The sequence below is a fragment of the Falco peregrinus genome, chromosome 4, assembly GCF_023634155.1.
Source record: "Falco peregrinus isolate bFalPer1 chromosome 4, bFalPer1.pri, whole genome shotgun sequence".
In the NCBI taxonomy this organism is placed as follows: domain Eukaryota; kingdom Metazoa; phylum Chordata; class Aves; order Falconiformes; family Falconidae; genus Falco; species Falco peregrinus.
The window spans coordinates 99501681-99522012 of NC_073724.1; the positions used below are offsets into that span (position 1 = coordinate 99501681).

The window sequence follows — 20332 nt, forward strand, 5'->3', positions numbered from 1 at the left end:
TCTGTTGCCCTCAGGGCTGGGGACACTTCTGAAGATTCGTGCTTTTTTCACCTGGGTGTTCTTGGCCTGAGAGAGATCTGGGGGAAGACACACTCAACCTGTGCGATTTACAGCCAGCCTGGGACAAACCTTGGACAAAGTAAACTGAGAATTACTTGGTCCAAGACACTCTTGGGGCAGTGCTGGGTGATGTGGGAATGGTATGGCTTGCTTCAGCAGATTAAGGAAAGGAACTGGATGTGATTTACCGGCATGTGGGGAGACGAGCAGCTCCTGCCATGCCAGAGACGACCCTGACCTGCCTTCTCCAGGGGTGTAGGAAGGACCTGCTGGTTCCCACCCCTGCAGAGCCCAATGGCACACACACAGGGGACAGTCACTTTACCAAGACAGAGGGCTCAGAGGCAGTCATGGGCTGTCAACTTCCACAGCTTGCCTGCCATGTGTGCCCTGAGCTCACAGGGAATGCTGGAACATTGGTTTATTTTGACCCACAATGAGGAGAGGAAAGGTGCACACGTGGAAAACTGACGTGGAAACCTGCTGAACAGCATTAACTTTCTCTTCTGTCCCATATCCTAGAAAAGGCTTTTAGCTGGAGACCAGAAGGAAAGGTGTTAATATGAACACATCAGCGTGCCACTGCGGTATTTGACCTGTGCATTTTAATACACAACAGCTGTGCAGTCTACATGAGGGACACAACTACATGTACATGGAGAGTCTCTGATGGTCAGGAGCAGCCACCGACTCTTCTGCCTGTGTGTTTGGGCTCTTGGGCTCCAGCGTAGTGATGGGGACCCACCAATACCCTACCATTGTGCATAACTCCAAATGTGCATGATAACAAAGAATTATTTTAATATCAGGCTCTGGCAATGTTGGCAGCACACACCCAGGACATGTGTGTTCCTCTGAGGAGACAGGCTCTGCTTTGTGCTGCCACCTCCACCGTTAGTCAGCAGACAAAGCAAGCCCTCTGCCCCCACCCCCACCCCCCTGAAACACTTCTGCAATACCTCAGTGACACTGTCATAGTACTGAGGAATATTTCTTGCTGTTGCTGGAGTTTGACAGTGTCATCTATCCCACCACTGCAAAGTCAATGCCACTGCTGAGGGTGTTACTACCAGCCAGCTACACAGGAATACCTGCCCACGCATGGGTGTTGCCCACCTTCAGCATTTGCTGCTGCTTCTAGTCTGCCACCAATTGTGCCAGCACGGTCATTCATGCAGCACCGCGTGACCAGGACCACTGCACTTACTTGGATGGGAAATAACACACCTTTTCGCAAAGGCATTTTTCAGCTGTTTGGCTCAGCAGTCACAAAACACGTGCCAGTATAGCACAGGTGGTAGCATGGTGGGTGGGAATGAAAGGGCAGGGGAAGAAGATGAGAGCAGTGGATAATGGAGAACAGTCTCCACGTGAGGCTGTGGCTTTGTAGTGAGCAGCCATACATCTCTGCCCCTCAGTCCCACAGCACATTCCTTTGCCCACCTGGTACCGCATTACACCTTGGCTCTGGAGCAACCATTTTGCAGGCACACTGTGAACAGAGTCAGGGCTCTTGGCCTCACCTCTGAAGAAACCTGCAAAATAGTTATTTTTAAGCCAGATCAGTTTTTCAGTCATGATTCACGGCACAGATGTAGCTCCTGCACAATTCAATGGGTGGTATGACATAGCATGGGCTGAAACAAGAGAAATGCAATTTACAGCAGCTGCTGAGGCTGCTTCGTACAGTAACAGCATTGAGCAGCGCAAGTCAAGACCAAAGCAGGATGTGTGCATCCACGAAAGACTTCACAGCAATAATCACATCATTTTTCAACCCCCCCTTTAAGCTTAGCTAGCGCAATCTGTTGAACTGCTAATGATGTAAGACTTCTTAAAGGAGTCTGGGTTTCTTTTTAGACTATGTATGGCATTAATATTAATATTAAGACTATTTAAGGTATGATAAAGACAAAGGAAGTATGCAATATACGTTGTCACACTTCCCTCTGTGATGAAGACTCAGGAGATGAACATGGAACAGGAACTGTTTTGTGATGTTGTGGTCCATGACTTTATCTTCAAAACTAAGCTCTATGAATAAATAATAAACAAGCACTGTAAATGAAATGCTGAAAATTACCACTTTAGTTATTTGAAGAACATAAGCAATACTTACATAGATATTTTTGACTCCTGAGACTACAGATCTTTGAAGCTTGAGCAAAGCTTTGAGTTTGGAGGCAAGTGGCAGGCCCCGAGGGAGGAGTAAGATGGGGGTGAACACAGCATACAGCTGTTCAGGTTTGGCTCAAGGGTTTTGCACCAAGCCCAGGGGAGTTACTGCCACAGCAAGTGCACAGAGAGCAGTGAGAGAATCAAAGAAAAGCTGACGCTCTTTCCTCAGTGGGCTTATCTACTTACGTTGCTGTGCCCTTTCAGTTGAGAAATAAATCACTTTCTCCATTACCAGGTGTACCAGGGTGATGAACTGCACCCTCGAGCCCCAGTTCCACCTGGGGAGCTCACTGCACTCTCCAGACAGAGCAGTTCATACAACACCTTTGCTGCTGGCCTGAAGGACACGGGCAAGTCATGACTAAATCACAAAATGGCAGCTTGAATTAAACAGTGATTCGCCTTTTTTACAGCCCGTTAATAGCAAACTATCTCCAATTACAGTAATTTGTAGTAATAAATGACAAGGAATATCAGATTTGTCTGGGAGAAAGATAATTTGCTATCAAAAATGAGGGGCATGAAATGACTTCATATGCAGGTGCTGCTCAAAGACATGATTTGGGTTGCACATGGGGATCATCACAGAAGGTTAGAGCAACACTACCTTTGGCCAGGACAGTTACAGAAGAACTTGACAAATAAAATATCCAGAGTCACAGGTGCTGTGGATGGAGATTTGGGACTTTGCACTGACTATTGGAAAGCACAATTTAAAACCTGGATCAGGTTTCTTAGGGCCTTCTCTAGTCAGGGTCTGAAGTTCTGCGAGGACTGAGATGCCCTGGTTGCCTGGGAGAACACCCTGGCCCCACGGAGCATCTCTTCATCCAAAGAATCGCCTCAGTTATTTAATTTCCCACTTGCTTGCATCTTCCTTCCAGGTACGATGAAGTTTGCTTTACCCATCTTCATGAGTACTTTTTCCTCTGTGCACAAGGAACTTTGTGCTGTAACTATTTTTTTCCCCAAAAGCTCTCGCTCAGGTCCCTCACGCAGGCTCTTACAGAAATGGAGCTGTCATGAAAGATCCTCCTATGAGGATTAATAACTAATCTAAAGTGGTTAAAAGATGTGAAACAAAAAGTGGAAAAGATGAGGCAGTTTTTCACAATGAAGGAGATAATCACTGGGGAGCTGTGCTGGCCAACATTTTCATAAGTGATTTGAACAAGGGGTGAATAGTAAGGTGACAAAGTTTGCTGATGTTGCAAAATTGTCAGGGAGTAACAATGACAACTGGCTATGAAAAGCTGCAGATGGATTTTATGCTGTGGAGTGACTTTGAGGATAAAGTGGAAGATGAAATTCAACATTGATAAATGGTAAATAATGTGCGTGGGGGAAAACAATCCTAACTATGTATGCTCAGTGATGGGCTGCAAATCAGCTATTATCACCAGGGAAGAGATCTTTGAATAGCTCTCTGAAATACCAGCTCATTACTCAGTGGTGGTCAAGAAGGTAAATATGATGTCAGGAGTTATTAGGAAAAGAACAGAGAGCAAAATAGAAAACACCATTATGACATAGTACGGATGTACTCAGACCTTGAATACTGTATACAGTTCTGGTCTCCCTACCTTAAAAGCATGTGCTAGAACTGACAAACAATGAGATAAGGATACTAAAGGTACGGAATGACTTTTATGGGAAATGACTGCAAATATGAGGACACTGGTGTTCAGAAAAAGAATGAAGACAGTGATATGTTAAATTATGAATGACATTGAGAAAGCAAAAGAGAATGACTATTTGCTATTTCTCAACAGTAAGTTTTAAAAGAAACAGAGAAGTACTGTTTCACTTAGATTTTGGAAATTGTCACAAGGCACGAGATACATAAAGGCACAGATGAGTTGTAAAAGGGATTAGGTTTTGGCTGGGATAGAGTTAATTTTCTCTTCAGTAGCTGGTACAGTGTTGCATTATGGATTTAGTATGAGAACAGCATTAATAACACACCCATGTTTTTAGTTGTTACTAAGTAATGTTTATACTAAGTCAAGGACTTTTCAGTTTCTCAGGCCTTGCCAGCAAGAAAGCTGGAGGGACACAAGAAATCGGGAGGGGACACAAGAAATCAGGAGGGGACACAGCCAGGGCAGTTGACCTGAACTAGTCAAAGGGACATTCCATACCACGGGATGTCTGCTAAGTATATAAACTGCGGGAGTTGGCCAGGGCCCTGGGATCACCCCTCAGGGACTGGCTGGGCATCGGTCAGTGGGTGGTGAGCAGTTGTACCGTGCATCACTTGGGGTCTGGTTTTGTTTTTTCCTTTCGGATTTTATTCCTCTCTCCCCGTCCTTTTAATTACAATTGTTGTTATTATTATTATATTTAATTTTATTTCAATTTTTAAATTGTTCTTATCTCAATCCATGAGTTTTACCTTTTTCCCTGATTGTCTTTCCCACCCCACCAGGGGAGAGGGGGAAGTGAGCAAGCGGCTGCATGGTGCTTCGTTGCTGGCTGGGGTTAAACCAACAGATGCAAACAGCATAAGAAAAAAACCCCAAAACAATCAAGTGCTATTACAAACAAAGATGGTAATGCAACCTCTAGCTTAAGAAAATGGAAATACATGGTTCTACAAGTATATACTTACATATCCATTCATGCTTACAAACATGTACATGAATGCACACAAATACAACTCTTCCTAAGCCAGAAGGGTACACCAAGGAAGAATCTCTCCTTACTCTGCCTGTACATCCTTCTGTAAGTGTGCACTGTCAGGGGCCAATCTCTCCCAAGTCTCACACTTCCATCCCTTTCTTTTAGGATCACCGTCCTAGACGTCAAGCACTGTTCTCTGCCCCCAGGTCCCTGACTAGGGTCGATCCTTCACTTACAACTGGTACCTGGCACTGGGACACTGGCAGCTGGCTTGAGCATTCAGGAAGAGAAGGTATGTTTGTAGGTGCACATCTCTGTTCAAAGAACAGTTATCTATGTATAAATAAGAAAGGCATAGTCAAAGAGTAATGCACAGTTTACATTGCTGATTACTCTGCCAGAAGGAAACTAAACTGCAAAATCCTGAAATCTGCTGGGATCTGACTGACAAGAACATTGTTTTTCTGTCCTCATACTAAGATTGGGAATGTTGTGTGGCAAAATTAAGTTATTAAATACCATGTTCATGGAGGAGCTTGGACCATAAGCACTAGCAAACACCATGAGGGTCCAAGTTTCCCTGGAACTGAAAGGTCAGGACTGGTGCTTGCAATCAAAGGTTTTAATGTATGTCACAGTCTTTAGCCTGTGTTACAACCAAAGTGAGGGTCCTCCTGCTATCTTTTCCTTTTATGATACAAAATAAAACTTGTGACTTACAGGAGGTGCAGGCTGACGGGACAAACACCTGAGACTCTGCTCTAATGACACTGCACATTCGTTCCTTTCTTGTGATTCAACGGATAGGTCTGGGAAAGGTGATCATATAAAAGGACACCACATTTCCAAGTTGTTGAGAAATGAATAATGCATTGGGAAGCAAATGTAAGCGTTATTTCCCTTCTGATGAGTATCTGTGGTGGGTTGACCCTGGCCGGACACCAGGCGCCCACCACAGCCGCTCTGCCACCCCCCTCCTCAGCCGGGCAGGGGAGGGAAAATACAGCAAAAGGCTCCTGGGCTGAGATGGGGGCAGGGAGATGGCTCAGCAGGTGCCGTCATGGGCAGAACAGGCTCGACTCGGGGAAATTAGTTTCATTTCTCGCCGATCAAATCTGAGTAACGAGAAATAAACCCGAATCTTAAACCACCTTCCCCCAGCCCTCCCTCCTTCCCAGGCTGAACTTCGCCCCTGACGCCTCTCCCTCCTCCCTGCCAGCGGCGCAGGGGAGCAGGGCCTGGGGGTTACGGTCGGTGCCGCCCCCGCCGTCCCGGCCGCTCCTGCCCCTCGGGGGAGGGTCCTCGCCCCCTGCCCGGCCCCGGCGCGGGGTACCCCCCACGGGAGGCGGCTCCCCCCCACGGGAGGCGGCTCCCCACGGGCTGCTCCAGCGGGAGCCCTTCCCAGGGGCTGCAGTTCCTCACCCCCGGCCCCAGCGCGGGCCCCGCCGCGGGGCGCAGCCCCTCAGGCCCGGCCGGCCCCGGCGCGGCCCCCGCGGGGTCCCCGGCCCTGCCCGCAGCCCGGCCCCGGCCCGGGCTCCTCCCCGCGGGGCCACGGGCCCTGCCCGGAGCCGGCCCCGGCGCGGCCCCCGCGGGTCCCGGCCCCCTGCGGGCACCCCCTGCCCGGGCTGCGGGGGGGAGCTGCTCCCCCGCGGGCTCCGTGGGCTGGGGGCACAGCCTGCCCCGCCGGGGGCTGCCCCGCGGGCTGGGGGAGCCGCTGCTGCGGCGCCCGGAGCCCCCCGGCCCCTCCGCACCGCCCGGGGCTGCGGGGCTGCTGCGCTCGCTCTCTCGCTGCCGCAGGGGGGTTTTACCCCCTGCTCAATCCGCAGCCCCTGAGGCGCTGCCGCTGTCGCTGGTGGGCTCGGCCTTGGCCAGCGGCGGGTCCCTCTGGGAGCCGGCTGGCACTGGCCCGCGGGCCGTGGGGGAAGCTTCTGGCAGCAACTCGCTGAAGCCGCCCCTGTGCCCCCCCCCCCCCCCCAAAACCTGCCATGCAGACCTGACACAGTATCATGAAGCATATTACAAATTAAACACTTTCCCCAGACACTTACTGTATTAAGTAGCTCTAGGATGAGCCCCTGTCAGGGTGGACGGTGCCATCTGCATTTAGAAAATTGTCTATACATTTACTAAAGTGAAATTCACCCATTAATTAATCCTGTCAGTGTTCTCCCTGGAAACTGTCATTAGCACATTGAGCTAATTACTGCAGCTAGCAGCACTAGAGGGTGCATGTACGTGCAGGATGGGAAGGAAGGAAGATTATTCCAACTCCACAGTAGAAAAGATGCCTCATTCTTCCATTTACATTAAGATCAAATTGACAATGTCAGAATAACATGGCAGGTTTCTCATTCCAAAGTTATTTTCCTCCCATATCAGAATCTTTGCTGCAGGAAGAAAAATATATTCAAAACATACCAGAAATCTGAAGCTGATAAACCAGAAGGAAGGAGACGTTCTTCTAGTGACCCATTCCTGCATAACTCCAATGTGAAATGTATTTTGACCTAGGAAAAGGAAACTGCATTTGTATAGCAATACTACTCGGTTCCTTTTCTAGAGCTGTCCTTCCTCGGGGTATTTTCCTAGTTGCTTGTATGACAGCAGCACCCAGAGAGCCTGCCTGGCCAGGAGGGCTCAGGGTACCACGGAGTTACCTTGGCCCACTAAGTTTCTTCCGTGAGGTGAGCCAGGGGTGAATGTGGTAAGCTCTGGGTATACCAGAACCAACCAGTGATGTTAACTTGAACTTTTTTCATTGGGGTTTACTTTAAAAGATTTTCCTTGTGTGTCCCACAGGTGAGGAGTAGCTGTGCAGTCAAGGACTATGGCTCAGGTGATGGACAGTCCTTTTTTATGCCACGGTAGCCGTATCCCTGTGATGAACTTCACTGTATGAACATCAAGTGAAACACAGTGAAAACTCTTTGGAGAGCCTGCTGGCTAACCTTACAAAGCAACAGGTGGGAGGGAAAATGGCAGCATAGAGAAATTAAATTACTTTTAAAGCTTTTAGGGTAGGAGGCAAATACTAAATCCAGAAATCTCAGCTCCTCATTGAGCTACCTTGCCCACACACACAGTTTCCCATGCTAAGCATCTTACAGTTTTTTTCTTTTCTTTACAAATTCACCATATGTTGCACATTGACACAGAGGAAAAAGTATTATTTTAACAACTCTCTGCCCACACTTCTGTGGCGTAAATGCAAATATAGCTGTTATTGCCAATACTGCCCGCAACTTCTCTGCATGGGGAGTCCTCCACCTGCAGAGTGGGAGCAGCCAGGCAGGGGAATGGCAATAGTCGGTTTGGGCACAGTGAAATACAGCTGGCAGGGAAGCCCATTATTCAGGTGACAACATGCATGGTGTGAATACCACAGCAACATCCACACACAGGGGCTTTCCAGAGCCACATAGCAAAGATGGTGGGATCTGAAGGCACATGGTAAAAGCGAGTATTAGGAATTTCTTAGAGACTCAACTGTCAAGATGAACATATGTGCTGAAAACTAGGTCAAGCTCCACAGGCCTGCATCCCTCAAGGGAGAGGAATCAACTGCTGGTCATACTACTCCTACATATATTACACAAGTATCAAAATTGAGGGTCCTCTCCTCTCAAGATACTGCAGAGCACAGGACACATTCATAAGAGAGAGACTCTACATAAGGTCATTGTAAAAAACATTCCACCCCAATTAAACATGATTGGCTCTTACTGATTTTACTGTAGTATAATTCTTGTAACTATAATTACCTAAAGCTCTAAGCAAAGATACGCACAGGTACTTACCAATGAGCCCATCAGCAGTCCCCATTCTCAAGCACTCTCCTGCATATGTAACTTTTCTCAAGCCTTTTATCCCTTCAAAGTCAGTAGGACAGTCCCTATGAGCAAAGCAGCTCTTACATATATATGCCTTCAGAATCAGACCTTAAGTAATGCTTTGCAACCCCAAAAGCATTTTCTGTTTAATAAAGAATAGTAAAAAGTGTTTCTTTTTCAAAAAGGTAAAAATACTTTTAATGAAACAAGGACGCTGACCACAAACAGAGAACAGAACAGGATTATTTCAGCCTGCTAGGAGTTTTACTCAGCCTTCTTATGATAGCCTTCCTTGCTTTCTAATCCTGATAGATTTCAGCTGTATTCCTCTAGCAACATATGGATTCTCCCGTGGCTAAAGTAATTGTATAAAGAGGGATGCTAATGTACTCCCTTCAGCTGATTAGTATCAAGTTGTAGAGGTAGTGAGTGCTGCTTGTAGTTGTATTATAATTTCTATTAACTTCTACTCCCAGTCTCTATATAAAGATGCTCTAGTAAAGAAATTACATGAAATAAGTACAAGATGCAAAACAGTTCTGGTGTTGAAAAATTTAAGGAAGAACTTCATCTGTGTCATTCATGCCAGATGGCTGCTTATATAAATAATCAAGTTAAGCAAGATGCATTTAGGACTGTCTTGTTTAATTTGATTATTTAAATGCATAAACTGCCTGTAAGGCAGTGGCTTTTTGCATGTATGATCAGGTCGTGTTCAACTCTAGTTCATATTTGCTGATTTTGATATGGTTAGATCAAAAATGAATTAGTTCATCATTTCTCTGTGTAGCTAAACTGTTTTGCTTACATGAGGAATGCTTTGGATCAGATGAGAATTACCCTGATGCACCAATTGATATTATGTTAATGCCTAGCAGATTAATGCTCCAGCAAATTTGCATATAATGAATACAGACCATAACCCTTTTTTGAAGTGTGCATCCCTGTGTGCCTGCCCCAGATAATGGGCCCTTTCCCTGTTGACAGCGAACCGAGAAGAGTGGAGAAGCAGGTTCTGTAATTCCTCTTTTATGCATTGAACAAAACTACCATCATAACTGCGGAGGTATCGAGTAGTTACTGGTATGGGAGTGATTATGCAAATTACATTATGCAATCTAGTGATTGAACTAACACCACCCTAACACTCTACGTTTGTTCAGTCTACGGTAGATATTTCCAACCCATATAGACTTCAACAAAGATAAGTACTTATATGGTCACTAAACAATGTTGTTCTGCACTATTTCCTGGCAAACTTTTGGAGCTGGTATTATTTAGGGCTTGTCCAAAATTTTTCCACTGAAACTGTTTTTATGGGAAACTTTGATTTAAAACTGTACAGGTCTTCATTTGTACTGAAAGGATGTCTTCCATCTACGGAATATTCTGACCCTTCTGTCCCAGTGAGCTGTGTCCAAAACAAAACACATTTTGCTGGGGACATGCCATTATGAACTCTCTGAGAAACTCAAAGTGGGGACCCTTTGGGTTGGGTGGGTTGACTCACCATAGTGGTCAAACACTGGAACAGGCTTCCTAGAGAGCTGGTCGATGCCCCGAGGCTGTCTGTTCAAGAAGCATTTGGACAATGCCCTTAATAACGTGCTTAAACTTTTGGTCAGCCCTGAATCGGTCAGGCAGCTGGACTAGATGATCATTGCAGGTCCCTTCCAACTGAAACTATTCTATTCTATTCTATTCTAATTCTATCCTATCCTATCCTATCCTACTCTATTCTATTCTGTTCTATTCTATCCTGTTCATTTCAGGGCTCAGCTTAACTGCTGAGGTACAATTTACTAAATTTAGAATTGGTGTACTTTGCAAAATTTAATCTGGCCAGAAAACCCAGCCTGGAGAGGGCACTGAAGGGCATTTCTATATCAAAGCATTGAGATCTATAATTTGACAAAATCTTTTTTAAAAACCAAGGAGATCAGTAGCTTTGTTCACTGTGCAAAAATATCTTGATTGCCAACCAAAAGCTAATAATTGAATTTCACTGAAAATATCCACATTTGGAAATTTGGTATGCTTTTTCTGTTTGTCCTGCAGTCCGCTTGTAAATGGCTGGGGAGGACTGTATGGGAACGTGGAAAATTAGGTTGACATATCTAGCCTGGAGCAACATGAGATAACAAATTTTGATATGAAGCTGATGCAGTGAAAACTTGAACCTGCCTTTCCCTCCTCTTGAGCCAGGATCCAAGAGCAAAGCCTTTGGCTTCAATGAAATGCTACATTTTTTCCAAAGTTTAATTTTATTGAAAAGATTTCAAAGGATCTAAAATTAATACTTTTAAAATAACAGAAGGAAACAGTGGGATAGCCTTGTTACAGTTACTCTATATAAATCACTTTGCTTGGCTCATGACAGGTTTTTAGACATAATTAGAAGAAAACATTTACCTTTTAGAGCATCAGTTAATTGTATTTCAAGCTCACAAAGCACAGTTGTTTTCCATTACCCACATATGTAACTGTAAAAGCAAAGCAAATGTTAGTGTTATAACACAGCACTCTTTTCCAAAGTTTACAAAAGCAGGGTGAGCTAATGGAAAAAGAACCACTAAATAAAGCACCAACGGGCCCAGTTCTAGGCTTGCTTTGAACTTTTTCCCTTTTTTGGCCATTTAAGAAAAGCTACTGCAATTTTTCCCACTTTAATTTTACCCAGACATGAAACAGCTAACAATAACTCTTATCCTTTTCAGTGGCATGTTGAAACATGTTTGTTCAGATGAATAAGTATGAGATTTGGGTGTTCAAAAAATAATTCTAGCTCTGTTGGTCTATTTCATTGTAAACAAGCAGACAAGAAAATACAATTTCTCTGTGTATGCTGATTCCCTTACTTGTTAGGGCCAGGCACAGATTTTATACTACCTTGAACATGGGGAAACACTATAAAACTGCAGATTAGTGAATTAACATTTTTTAAGATCATGTTAGGGTCAATAATGCTTACAGAACTTCTCATTAGTACATTTTGCAGAACGATTTTTCTTTGACAAATTGAAATAGAACGAATGCATGTGAGCCTTTACAGCATGAATGAAGTCTTCTCAGTCCTTCTAACACCATCTCTGTTTGTGAGTTACTTGGTCTTAGCTGAATATAGGAACAATTCATTTGATTTCTGAGTACAATTCTATGTATTAATGCAGAGCTGGTTTCTGAATCTCTTCTTGAAACTATCACCTCCTGCTGTTCTTTATAGAAAAAAATGAGACTCATTTCTTGTGGCTCCATCATCCACCTTTAATTTATGTAAATAACTTATGGAATGATACCATGTAAGTATCACTGGCATATGAATCCAAATAAATACATAAATTGCTTGGAATGTGAAGATGTCTCAGCACAATTAAAGTGCTTTAAAATTAACAAATAAATTCTCAACCTTCTACTCAAATACAGATTAGTTCCTTATATTTCAGTGGACTGACTTTGTAGTACTGTAATTGCTTTTAAGAAATACGTTAAGTGTCCCAATCCTTCATTAAAATGTAAAAGGAAAGAACCTGAAAATCACTTGGGTCTTGCTGGTTTCTGAAGTGATTCACAGATAAATGAGAATTTTTTCACCCAAGCTGAGGTCATAATCCAAAATTCTTGGTGTCCCACTGGGGTAGATGACCTCCTAAGGTCCCTTCCAACCTGAATTATTCTCCGATTCTACACTTGTATCACTAAGTAGTAAATTGTCTTTGAAAAGTCATTCCTCCTGGAGCCAAAAACTTGTTCCCATAACCCTATAGCATGCAGAAAGAGGGCAGAAGGGAAAGGGGAGGGAGAGTATTGGAATTAAACACGAGGTAGATAAGGCACTGTGGGGTTCAGAAGTACAATATACCAATGTACAAAGTCTGGGATCAGACCATTTACACAGAACACTCAAAGCTGGCCTAGCAGTGAGAATTCTGCTGTAGATGCTCTCTAAGAGCATTTCTGATACAAAACCAAAAGACAGAGCATTGCAGGAAAGGGTGAAATGCAAAACTCTGGATGATGAGTTTTCCTTATGCATCTCCTGGAGGAATCCAGTCTGAATTCTTGTTGGAACAGAAAGAGCTGCAAGGGCAGATATGGCTTGGTGTGAATGCTTTGTTTCTGAAGGATGTAGATATTTTTTTCCCCGAGGGTACTGTAATTTTTTCTTTTTTTTTAAGATGTTGACATCTTGGACAAGGTAGAAAAGCATCTACAGGGAAAGCTGACCTTAGAGAACATACCCAATGTTGCTGAGATCCTATTGTGGAGCCAGCAATCCTGACAGTGGTCCCCATCCTTATAGGGATAAAATAGAGCAGATTTCAGAGGTACTGTGAAATTAATTCTGGAGGAAGCTTTGTCCCTAGTCTCAGACACATGAACTGCACCTCCACAAAAGAGCAAAGTTAAGGAAAACCTATGCAAATTAATAAAAAATATATAGCGGCATGTTGTTTTAGAGTTCAGTTTGACAAAAATGAGGCACAGTGAAGTGCTACCGCTGAAATTACAGGAAGAAAAAATATGTTACCTATAATTCAGGAAGCATGAAATACTATAAATCATTATTTTCTGACAACCCATGGATCACAGCTGATGTTTTTTCACGTTCAAGATGTTACACAAAAAGCAAGCAGTTGGGCAGTAGGCAGGAACACTCAGTCTTTTGAAGGACTTCTAGTAAGGTTATTGGTGAAGCCTGAGGTAACAGGAGAGTCCTAGTGAGGTGCTCAGCGCACTATTTCTTTATTGCTCCTTCAGATTGCAGCAGTGCCTAACCTGAAAGCACAGCTCTGTTCTGCTAGCCACGGTCCAGATGGTTAATTAGGGAAAGACCCTGCAAGAAAAAAGGGAGAGAGACTCTAAGTGGGCAAAAAGATGAGAGGAACAGCATGGAGATGAAGTGACTTATCCAGGGTCATAGGGCATGGTCATGACAGCACTGCAGCGAAAACTCCCATCTCCTGATTCCCCAGCCAAGAACCACCCAGCCAACACAAGCGTGATGTAGCCGAAATTTAGGCTATATGAATCCAGGGCTCTTTGGGCTGCTCTAACTCTTCCTCTCTGCTGCTCCATCATTAAAAACAAGCCATGATCACTGACTTGTAATGAACAAATACCCTTGCTTTGGTGTGTCTGCAGCCATCTAATGAATGAATAACCTTGCTTTGGTGTGTCTGCAGCCATCACCCACACAACTTACTTTGCAATTCTTCTCCCCAAGCTTCCACTCAGCCTGGACCGTTTGATGCCTGCTGCCTTTGTGAAGCTTTTGAAATTTATGCTTTAAAGCCTGTAAGAGCAGCTTACAAGGTGGAGTGGGGAGAGGTGGCAAAGTCAGTTTTACATTTTTAAAAAGATGCTCATATTCTCCTCACAGCTGAGTTTTGGTGGCAGCTTGTGAGCAGAACGGTAAGTGGGAGGTTTTGTTGTGTTTTTCCAGGCCAGTTTGTCTGGGCTGTGGAGAGCCATACTTTTTCTCCTTTGTTTTTCGCTGCAGTTAGGCCATAGGAAGCCACCTCCTCAGCAGAGGCTGCCCCTGTGCATGCATGGACCAAAGAGAGAGGATACACAGCCCGCAGCTATTTGGGCTGGATCATGCCATTTTCCCCATCTTTGGGGACAAAGAAGGTCCTGTATTTCTCCAGCTCCCTACTCCCCTTCTCTAGTCCTTTGCCAGTCAAGTGTCTATACACATCTATACACCACACCAGTACAAATACACCTGCCTGTCGGCTGAACAGACTCCCTAGATCTGCTAGCTGTCCCTTAGGGAAGAATTTATTCCATGCCGACAAAAAAGTTCATACTCATTGATTTCAAACAGAACTCTCCCAGAAGTGTCAAAGTGATGATGTGCATCTCAAAGGACTAATCCAGCCCTCTGGAGAGCAACACCAGCTCTCAGTTGTAGAGCCGGGAACCCAGCGCTAGCCTGAGTTAACACAACTGCAAGTCAATTTGAAGTCATCGCAGTCTGTGTGACCAAGGCTTGAAACACCACAAATCAGATGGAATCTCTCCTGTAAGTAAGCAAAAGTTGTTCCAGGAGCACTGAACTAACGGGTACTTGAATTGTCAAGGTTCGTGTTGTCTCCCAGCTCCCGCTGTAATCACTCCCACAGTTCTTCATTACTCCTACAGCAGACCTACAATATCAAATACCAAAATTAAAGATATCTATATCCCCCCAGCACATCTCTGCTTTCCTCAAAATGTCCTAGCTCCTTCTCCTGTCCCTACATCCCCCCCTGCAGCACTCCCCCAGCCTCCCACATCACTGCACAGTGCCCTGGGTGGCTGGCGAGGCAACAGACACCCTTGACTGTAGCTGATCTGGTAACACCTGTGGGTGAACTGGGCAGCCACACACCTACACTGTCGGGGCAACCGGACAAACTCTTTTGCCAGAACAAGACATTAATTTGAGGGTGTCTCCACGGTTCAAGCACTGATTTTTCAGAAAACTTATTTATTATATATATTATATATTTAGAAAGATATAAATATTTATAGCTATTATAAATGTACAGTATGTTTGAGGCCCCTATCTCTTTGCCAAGCTGGGCTGAAACGTCCCAGAGATTAAAACTGTGCCAAGAGAACTTGCAGAAAGACAGATGGATAGGAAGACAGGATGATCGCATTAGAGTTTTTTTTTCTTCAGGAAAACATGTTAAAAAGAAAAAAAAACACCACCAAACTATCAAAATGCATAGTTTGTACTTAAAAATTCTTATCAGTCTTAAATTCTGATTTCAGTTCTTTACTTTGTACCAGAATAAAACAAGAAAAAAATAGTAATTTTATGAATTAATTTTGAAGATGGATTGGCAGAAGATGCTGTTGTGTATAAACATGTGAAAAATCCTAGAGAACTTTTTTTTCATTATTTTTCTTCAATATTTTTCAGAAAGATTTAAACTCGACTCATCTTTGCATTCCGAGAAGCTGAATGAGACCTTCACAGTGGAGCTACCCACTGTGTGCATTTTGAAGTTTTTGCTTCTTCACTAAATTAGGAGGAAAAAAACCTCAAAAAACTAGCATCATCTGTTACATGCTAAAAAATCTTGAAGGGAGACGATGAAGACTGCTGTTAAGGGCATTTGACTTTTATCATCTTTAGAGGGAGATAAAAAAGAAAATAAGATTACCTTGGGAAAAAATACATACAAAACCAGTCAGATTGTAAAGCCTCTGATAAAATACTACTCTTGGCAAGTTACACTGGGGGGAGGGGGGGGGGAGGGGAGCAACTTCTCTGTCCATAATTGTATTTTTTTAAAGATTTACAAATTATTTTTGACTTAGCCACGCAGGGAGCCTACTTTCAACCCTCAATCTGAAAATCATGGAGGCTTTATAAAGTCTTCCACCTGCATCTCTTTTTTGCATCACAGTTCTTTATCCTCTAAAGGATGAAAACCCTGGCATATAAAAACTTTGTTAAGCTGTCACTATCAATAGGGTAAAAAAAAATAATGGTTGACAAAGAAGAAACAAATTGCATCTTCGAATAAGTTTCCTTCATGGTCTTGTTAAAAGCTATAACCTCTGATGTTAACTAAATTTAACCCATTCTGACCCTTGCGGTGGCCCTTAACCTTTTCTTTATTCTGCTTCCTGTGGTTGCTGAAGAAAACTGGCAGGCCCAGTCATTGGAAAAGCGCTCTCTGTTGCACACAAAGCCCCAGCCTGGCTGCTAGTCTGTCAGGAGGGATAGAATAGACGGGGAGGTCAGCACCTGTGCTGAGAAGCAGGTGACAAGGAACTGCTTGGACCATTCTAGGGCAAGTTGTAATAGTTTCTACCCTTTAAATATCGCACTGTAGTTTCGGGTATTCAAGGCAGCAAAGTTCACGTTTTCTTTGTGAATGCAGACTTTAAACAAATTAATCTATTGCTGTTCAACTGACTGTAAAATTAGTAGATTTACTGTCGCAAAAAAAAAAAAAAAAAAAAAAAGAGGAGAGCTTTCACTTCCACTTTAATAAGGTCACGGATGTGTCCTAGGCTGCCAACAAAAGCAGCTTTTAAAATCTTTGCAGCTGAACCCAACAGTTTGCAAAGGCTGTAGAACAATGTCTTAGATGTACAGTGGAAACTCCTCTCCCTACAGTCAAGATGTAAAACTAGACAGTTAAAAACCTTTCTACACTGGGAAGTTTTAACTCTAATTGTGTCTCACCCCAGGGACCTACAGGCTTGCTTTATGATTAACATTTAAATAAATTCAGTCAGCCTTGATTTTCAGGGAACAAAATCAGTTCTTTGCCTGGTTTTGGTAAATCAGACCAAGCAATTTAACAGCAGAGCATGCATTTTCAAAAGATTTAATTCCTGTAACAGGAGCAGATCTCAGAAACCACACAAAACTGTAGCTGTTTAAACTGTATTCGCACATTCTGTGGAGGGCACCACTTAGCAGAGACCATTTACCACTCAACAGAATTTCTGCGTTTGCTTTAATTTTTTGCTGTCTCTTGCTAGAATAAAAATAGAGGAAGCGTGTGTAAGAAGCAACTTTCAAAAGCTAGAATGGAAAAGGATTAAAAGAGTTGCTGCAGAATCCATGAATCTGGACCTACTACACACCCAGAATTTCTGTGTCCTTTAAATATGTGTTTACTCTGACGTGCTCTCTGCCATACGGCAATGCTCAGCTCAGCACAAGGGAGGTTTTCATCCGAGTTACATGCTAAAGGCCTTTACAAACACTAAGAGGAAAAGGAAAACTAAGGAGTGCATAGGGGAGGTTACAGCCCCTCTCTGAACCGGCGGGCTGCAGAGCCACATGGCCACAGTTATAACTGGCAGGTAGGTGGCGGCAAGCCATGCCAGCTGCTGCTAAAGAGCAAGGGTGGGGAGGAGAAAGAGACTCTCTCCAAGTCTTTCCCAAAGCTTCCCCACTGAAACGCCCTGCGAAGGAGGGAATTATACAGCAAAACAGGAAAACAGAGGTGCACAGGGTAAGTGGCCCTCCAGATGCTCAGACTTTTGCAAGCACAAGTCTGTAACAGACTAATCACAGATTTAGTAATAAGATTTAAAAAAGCTGCTGTCCCACCTGCTGCTACTGGTCCATGACCAGGAGCCCTGGGCATCACAGAAACCCAGCAATATCAGTAAAAAATCCTGATGATCTTGGTTTGGACTTGAAATTTTTTTGACCAGGCATTAGAAATTACAGCTCCAGTTTAGAAAGCAGCAAAATGTTCCCTGTGAACCAAAGTCAGATCCGTCCTCCACCCAAAGCCAGCAGGTACGAGCTCCGTGCAGGCGTAAGGCACTTCAGCAGCTTGCTTCCTCCTCCCACAAAATGAATGATGGAGTCTGAATGAAACTAAACTGGAGCCTTGGGTCCCCAGGTGAGCACTCTGTCATCCAGCTAAGTGCATTCTCCCTCTCTCTGCTGGGCATTGCAAGCAGTTTACTGTACCCAGAACGAATAGCTTCACGGGGAGATTGACCCCAAAACACAGAAGGACTGGAACCAGTTTCCAACATCCTCGGGAGGCAATCAAACCACGCCCTCCCCCCCCCCCCCCCCATCAGTTGTGAATGTGAAGGAAGCTTCTCACTAGCATCTCGAGTCTTGCATTAACAACGTGAATAACTTCCACATTGGCAGATCACTACGCTGTTCATGTACGAAGGCAAGAAATCTCTCCATACACCATCCTTTCTCCTTCTCATATATTTGCATTTTAAATTCTCTGGGGCACAAACTATCTACAGTCTGGCATGAGGTCTAGCAGAACAGGCCTTGATTTGGCACAAAAAATAATAAAGTGAAAATAACTACTTTGCTAACCAGCTTGGGTTAACTAAATGTCAAATGGAAAAAAAGACAGATGCAGATTTAGGAATTAAAAACCAAATAAATGACTGAGAATATTGTTAGGGGTGGGCAGAGGATGATGTGCATCAGGCAAAATAGAAGGGAGAAAGTTATTAACTGCATTTATTATGATAGTATCTTTCAAATAATTAAGACTGCAGTCCCACTGTGACAGGCACATATAAAAAACATGCCCGCTAGACAATTACAGTGTAAACAGTACAAATGAGACAAAGGGCAAGGAAAAAGAGTACAATGAACCCCCAGAAAGATCAAGTTAATTCAGGACAAACAGCATGAGAAGGCTGCACTATTTCTTGGCACACTAAATTTAATTAGAAAGGCATGAAGTAAAACAAGCATCAGGTTTAAACTTAACGGAATTAAATAAAGGGAAGAGAAAAGGAATGCAAGTCGCACACTCCAAAGTACCTTGTTTTTATGCAGGTAGTTTTTATCACAGTGAAGAGGATTATTAGCTTTATTGCTCCTACTAACACTGCCGAAAATTATCTGCCTTATGAGGATGGTTCTCAGAGGGGCAATAGCAGCGAACTGCAAGCTGGGCTACTGACAAGCTCTCCTCTAATGCATATTGCAGAGCTGAGGATGAAAAATAAAGAACCTCTCCAGGCTTCAGCTCTGCCAGAAATTCCCTTCACGGTTATTCAAATTCCACACTTGATTTCCAGACCATGAAAAGAGCAGTAGAAACCTTTTTTGTCTCACCTTTTCTTATTGTGGAATATTTTGCTCTCCACAGCTGGATACTGTAGCATTTCAATAATCTATGTTTTGAGAGCATCAAACTGAGATCCTGTTTTCTTAGGCACTCTGCTGACACAAGCAATGGCAATCCCTGTTCCCAAGGAACTTACAACTGTAAAGGCACAAAGCCTGCGTGAAATGAAGAAAGGAACAAAAGAGGATGGAAAAACCAGGCGCTGCTTGCACAGAATAGGTGAAGCTACAGTTGTCAGTCAGGCTGTTAACACAGCTCACCATCTACTTTGGCTGGTTCTCTTAATGGTATTTTCCCATACTCATTACTGCAGGCAAGGAGCCTTAATGAGAATAAGGCGATACGAATTTCAGATTGTGAACCAATTTAGTAAAGTTTTCTGGTTTCGCACACAATTACCATACAGTGTCTTCCATGAAGATGGAGAGCACAAAGCAACGACAGACATTTTTGCATGGGTGTACCAAAATGACTGTACCAAAACAACCAGTGTGTGGAATTAAACCGGTCTAAGAGCACAGTTAAGAATAAAAGGCTTTCAAACCAAACAGATGCAGCTCAGATCTTCATGGCATTTCTTCTTCCTGGGCAGGAAGGAAGGAGAGAAGGGTCACTTGGGTATGGCCCAAAGCAAATCAGCTAAAAAGTCCTGGTATTTTTGAGCAGCAAGGACAGCAGACAAGGCCTCCCGCCCAGCTGTTTCCCATGGCTTCATTCTGGACCAAGTGCTGAAGACAGGCAGCCTTTCAGCCTGGCCAAACAGCATCCCACAAGGGACACCAACAGCGGGGCTCCTGGCGAGGTCTCGGCACACCGCGCCCCGCACATGCCGCCCCACAGCACAACACCCGCTCCCGCTGCCGAGGGTTTTACTCATTCAGCGCGTTACGCGCGGCTGGGGACCCAGGTCCGCACACGAATTGCAGCTTCTCTTCCCAGGCCAGGCCTCCCGCCTCCCAGCTGGAAGAAGGAGCCTGCGGAGCTGGGGCGGAGCGGCCACCGAAGACGGGACCAAACCCAGTCCGGCCCCGGCTGCGGGGCGCTCCCGCACGCCGC

General features: G+C 44.2%; 1 long non-coding RNA gene across 2 annotated transcripts in view; it reads right to left on the reverse strand.

Moving 5' to 3' along the window:
• The window catches only part of LOC114011166 (uncharacterized), a 28908-nt gene extending 8819 nt beyond the window's left edge, over positions 1–20089 (reverse strand). Inside the window, exons 1-3 of one of the 2 annotated variants that reach the window (XR_008746862.1) lie at positions 19821–20089; positions 12929–12983; positions 11103–11173 (exon numbers count right to left, since the gene is read on the reverse strand). This is a non-coding gene — a long non-coding RNA (uncharacterized LOC114011166). The remainder of the gene's footprint in view (positions 1–11102; positions 11174–12928; positions 12984–19820) is intronic. The other variant, XR_003552993.2, reaches the window with a different exon arrangement.
• Between the last annotated feature and the right edge of the window lie 243 nt (positions 20090–20332).